The 5,978-nt window shown below is 35.2% G+C and overlaps 1 long non-coding RNA gene across 1 annotated transcript; it reads left to right on the top strand.

The window, feature by feature from the left end:
* Positions 1-3,801: 3,801 nt before the first annotated feature.
* Positions 3,802-4,475, top strand: LOC146933712 (uncharacterized). Its single transcript, XR_015008438.1, has 2 exons — positions 3,802-4,077; positions 4,181-4,475. It is a non-coding gene; the product is annotated as an uncharacterized LOC146933712 (long non-coding RNA).
* The last annotated feature ends 1,503 nt before the right edge of the window (positions 4,476-5,978 follow it).

Raw genomic sequence — 5,978 nt, 5'->3', positions numbered from 1 at the left:
ATCAGCGTATCAGTGACGATGACTTGAAGAAGATGTGTTTGATTGAAATTGAAATGCTGCTTCAGGAAAACGGACGGTCTCTTATTGACTTCAAATCTATGCCCAGGCCAAATGCAGCAGACATGCCAACTTTCACAAACAAGCTTATCGTTGATGAGCTAAATGACAACAAAGATGAACTGGATAAGACACACGCTGATGTTGACTGATGAACAAAGATGTGTGCATGACAAGATCATGGAGTCCGTTGGTTCTGACGACGGTGGTTTCTTTTTCTTATATGGTTACAGTGGTACTGGAAAAACCTTTATATGGAAAACATTGTCAGATGCTGTTAGATCGAAGGGGTTAATTGTATTGAATGTTGCATCCAGCGGTATAGCAGCTTTTCTATTACCAGGTGGAAGAACCGCGCACTTGACGCTGACAGTCGCTATTGAGATTAATGAGGCATCATCGCTTACGATGGAAAAGGGTAGTCCTAGGGCCGACCTGGTGTGCGCTGCAAAGTTGATAATTTGGGATGAGACTCCAATGATGCACCGATGGTGCTTTGAGGCAGTTGACCGATCAATGTGTGATGTCCAAGAATGATCCCCTAAACGAGTTTAGACCTTTTGGTGGAATGACAGTAGTTTTAGGTGGTGATTTCAGGAAGATATTGTTTGTTGTTCGAAAAGGAACGAGGCAGGATATTGTTGATGCCTCAATCAATTCATCAAAGATATGGGCATATTGTAATTTGTTGAGGCTTACTGTTAATATGAGATTGGGTGCATCTTTGGTACCTGCAGAGCATGCGGAGCAGGAAGAAATTCCTAATTTTGGCAAGTGGATACTCTCAACTCGAGACGACAATGACGCTTCCTATGAGAATGGTGAAATAAAGGTATAAATTCCTGAATATTTGCTCATATCGGACACAACAAATCCGTTGATGTCAATTATAAACTTTGTGTATCCTGATTTGAATGATAACATTGGTGACCAACTATTTTTCCAAGAAAGGGGAATACTCGCACCAACGCTTGATTCAGTTGAGCATATTAACGAATATATGATGTCGCTGATTCCAAGTGAAGAGAAAGAGTATTTAAGCTCTGATTTTGTTTGTCGATCGTGTGAAAATTATGATGTCCAAAGCGAGTATTTCACAACAGAATTTCTTAATGGTATTAAGAGCTCTGGAATTCCAAATCACCGGTTGAAACTAAGGGTGGGATGTCCGGCTATGCTGATGAGAAACATCGATCAGGCCAATAGACTGTGTAATGGTACGAGGCTGATAGTTACACATCTAGGGAAGAGCACGGTAGTTGCTACTGTAATTACAGGAGAAAGGGCAGGTACCAGGGTATTCATTCCCAGGATGAATCTTATTCCGAGTGATCCAGAACTACCCTTCAAATTCAGACGCATGCAATTTTCATTGACACTTTGTTTTGCGATGACAATAAATAAAAGTCAGGGTCAATCTTTATCTCGAGTGGGAGTTTATCTTCCTAAGCCCGTGTTCACGCATGGACAACTCTATGTCGTTGTCTCTCGAGTTACTTCTAGAAAAGGTTTGAAGCTGCTCATCTTGGATGAAGATAATAATGTTTGCAAGGAAACCAAAAATGTTGTGTATTGTGAAGTTTTTCAAAAAGTATGATCAGTGGCTATGTTTTAGAATTGTTGTTGCTATAATTTAAAAAACTAAAGTTACATATTGTTTGGAAGTCGTTTTTCTTTTTTAATTTCTTTGTAAGGCGTATTGGTAGACATGGCAACAAACCCCGCCCCGCCCTGAATTTAACGGGGAAAAGCCGATTTAACTGGGTGCGGGTACGGGTGTGGGGGAAAGTTGGAGTTTTAGTACGGGTGCGGGGTATGCTTACTCCCGCCCCGCACCCAACCCCGCCCCGCACCCGTTTTTTAAAACTTTCTTTCTTAAATTTTATAATCTTATTTCCATAAGAACCAACCTATTTTAATATAATATTACTCTTTAGAAACATATTTATTATAATTATTTTGCTCTTTTGAAAAAAGTTTATTAGATAAATAATTATTAATATAATTATTGTGTTTTTGTTGCTATGAAAAAATATGCATTTTTTAAATATTTTATAAAAAATAAAGTTTTCGCGGGTGGGGGTGGGGGCGGAGCCGGGAGTTGAGGGCGGGGTTGGGTGTTCAATTTTTACCCCTGATATGGTTTGGGGACGGAGGCGGGGGCGGGTACGGGTGCATGGAAGCGGGGGCGGGGACGGGGATTTTCAAACCCGCCCCCGGTCCGCCCCGTTGCCATGTCTACGTATTGGTCATTACAGGACATGCAATTTCTATATAAGCAGATCCTCCTGCCATTGACTTTTAATTGATGCATTTTTCAGGTATAACAGTACGCAAAACTTTTTTTTTACATCGTTGTTACCCCAAAATACAAATTTACATTAGACCATTGGTTTTGTAAAAAATAAAAACAAATAACAATCGACGTTTCTGTAGCCCAAACTATATTTAGACACACCCATAAAAAATTTAACGTTTGCATTCACAAGCTATGGGTATACATCTGACACTGACTATTATATAAAAAAATATAATCTTTTTAGTTTTTATGATTAATAAAATATATTATGTCAACAAATAATAATATACAGTACGTCGGCGTATTTTTGCATAAATATTACATATGTTAAGTTTAACAATGAGTACATCTTATACTACAAATAATTAGTATAAGTATAAATTCAAATACTTTAATCGTTATGTTCAATGTTTAGATATTTCAAAATATATACAAAATTAACAACATTAAGATGATATTTTTTTCCATATCAAATTTAAATTATAACCACATTTATAATTTTAAGATAACATAATATAAAATCTATACATTTGATCAAAAAAGTTTTTTATTTCCCGTGCTTGGCACGGGTCACTATACTAGTTTAGTTAATATAGTACACATTGCTCAATTTAATTGGTTGATATCATGATGGTAAATTACCCTCAAATCACGGGGGTAACTTAACCCTCACCATTATGAATGTGTTTATTTAGGGTGCGTTTGTTTTACCTTTAAAAAAAATAGATTTTGTATTAAAAGAGTCTAGAGATTAATTTTTAGAGATTTTTAAAAAAATCATAAGTTATTTTTGTTTGTCTACTACCAATAAAAATCCATTTTTTTTTTAAAAGAAAATGAGTTTTAACATGTACATGTGTTTTTTTTTTTTGAAGGAACATGTACATGTGTTACCTCCTCGTTTAAAAAAAAAAATAGAATTTAAGAAAATCTAATCCCAATAGCTTTTTATTTTAGGGTCAAATTTTTTTTTTTTTGTTAAAACGATATTTTTAAAAATCCTAAACAAACACTTGAAAATGAAAAAAGTGATTTTCTTAATGAAAAAATAGTTTTTTTTGAAAAAAAATCCAAAACAAACGGGCCCTTATTCCTACGTCACTGTTTTAAATTACATAAATTGGTTTGAAAACTCATCAAAGAATTGGGGAATAGATTGGGGGAAAAATCAAAGAAAGAAAGAAAGAGTAATTACGGTGATGTATTGAATTTGCCGAGAAAATTTTTTTTACAAGGATATTTGAGTCATTTTGGAGTGTAGCTGGATTATTAACCCTAATACACCGGTTGTATCAAAACTCAAAAGTCATTATATTATTATCGAAACCATAATTACAGCCGGAATTCAGGCCTCCTGCATCTCATTGTCTCTCTTCTCTCTCACGGAAACTACGCAGCATATCATCTCTGCGCCAACTTCTCTCACGCAAAGCAGGTATGTATGATATATCGTGTGATTGTGAGGCAATTCAAGATTAGGTTTCACTCAATCACTCGCTATCTGTCATTCCCTTCCTTTCTAGGTCATTCTCTTTATGTGTTTATTTTGTCTCTCTTACTAACTATTCTCTTTTACTTACTAATGATTGATTAATATTACTCTAATTCTAATCTACTTCTTCTTCTTGTTGTAGGAGAAAAATGATTGATAATGATACTGATTTTATTGCATTTATCCTTATAATGTTTCCTTGTGTTTTGATTCTTCGCGTATTGCTGAAGTGAGTTTTTTTTTTTTTTTTTGGGTGTGCGTGTCTTTTTTACTGATTTGAAGATTGGAAACCTATTGATCTCATACGTATGTATTTTATGTTTTTTCCGTAGGGAACTGAAGCCTAGAAAGGAAATTGTAGCTGTTGTTTTAGCAATCTTGGTGTACTATGGAAAAAACTATGATTGGTTTCCGTTGATAACAGCAGTACTGGGGGGCTATCTGTTTAAGAAGCAGTAGAAAAACTCATCAAAAACAAACTAAAGGATTCGGTTTCTATTTTTGTTAATTTTGATATGGTTTGTTGTTATTGAGGGCAACTCATCTTAGTTGAATAGTTTTGTTCATGAATCGTGATTCTCATAGTTGACATTGAAATTGGACTAGTTTTCAACTTCTTGCGCGCCACTTTTGTTATGTGTTGTTGACATTTTTTCTTTCAAATTCATCAATTCCTGTTACTATTTGCCACTTTTTTCCCCTCACTATTGCTTTTTCTGTATGTATGATTCTTTATAAGCATCTTTTCAGTTTCAGTTTTATAGATAAGTATGAGATTCTTTTATGCAAGTTTACAAACTAACCTCTGTTCATACAAAGCATCTGTCTACATGTAATAATGGAGTTAGGATCCTCCCCATGAATTTGATAGTCTATGACTTGTAATATATGAGCTTTGTAGGTTATTGATTGCCAAAGAAAGCATTAGCTTTCTATCTAATTGAATTCTATTTATGTAATTATTTAATTTAAGACAAAGGTAGATGCCAAAAGTCTTCTAGCATAGTTTGATGATCTATATATTATAATGTGCTTTGGTCAGGTCAACTAAAGAGTCTATATGTTTGCACCTCTATGTTTTCGTTTGCCACTGTAGAGATTATTGATTTGGTTTCGAAAGGGAAGAAAGAAACTAAGGACTTTCTTCCTCTTAACGTTCCAAGAACTTCTTCATTATGGTGAAAGAAAGGAAGTTGATTGAACTCGACTTCATTCTATTCTTGTTAATTGTATAGCACATTGTTTGACACACTCAAAATGTTCAAGCTTCTTACCATTTTGAACTTGTCTTCCATCAGCAATCTAAGAAATTAATGCTTGTCTTCCATCAGCAATCTAAGAAATTAATGCTGCTCATGTTAGGATAGTTGAGTGGTATGCATCTCTTGACACATGATATGAGGCTAGGTGGGGGTGCTGGAACGGGTAAACCTGTGTGCTTTACCTAGGGTGTCGTCTGTGCAAGTAATCTATTTTTATCCCTTTTTTAATTTAATTTCTTTTTGGCTTAAAAAAAATTAATCTATTTTTATCCAGTCTCCAGCATTATATTTGATGGTAAGTGGAATTGTTTGCATAATTGTGAGGTAGCTGTTTGTGTTGGGATCACTGTTGTATAGTAGCAATATGTTTTGCAATCCTTTGGTATATGTTAGTTAATGCTGGTACTTTAGCATAGTTGAATGATAATTATATGTAATTAAGGTGTGTATCTCGGCTGCCTGATGTTGAATGTACAGATGGAACAATGCTGGTTGATGATTGTTTTTTGGGTGAACTTTGAGAGTATCTGTTTAAGTACCAATTGGATCATACCGAAGGAACATTATGGAAAGATGATGAGAAAATTAAGGGTGTGGAAATTGACTTTGTTTTGTTGATAGTTAGGAAAAGGTAGAATCATTATGTTGAGCTTGAGATGTTCTGGTAATGTTACGTGGAGCAGAACATTTTACCTTCCCCGATCCGGTACCCTACTCCCAAATACTTACTTGTTACCTTACACATATTCAACGGGGATGAAAAATTGAATCTCATCCCTGTCCCCAATGGGTTCGGGTATTCCCGCCCCATCCCCGCAGTGGATGAAAAATATTTTTAAGCCACATGCGCAATGTTGTAATGCATTAT

This window comes from Medicago sativa, chromosome 4 (assembly GCF_051527215.1).
Source record: "Medicago sativa cultivar Bolivia chromosome 4, Bolivia_mono, whole genome shotgun sequence".
NCBI lineage: Eukaryota > Viridiplantae > Streptophyta > Magnoliopsida > Fabales > Fabaceae > Medicago > Medicago sativa.
Note: the sequence above shows the minus strand (reverse complement) of the source record. Positions and strands in the feature narration are given on the sequence as shown.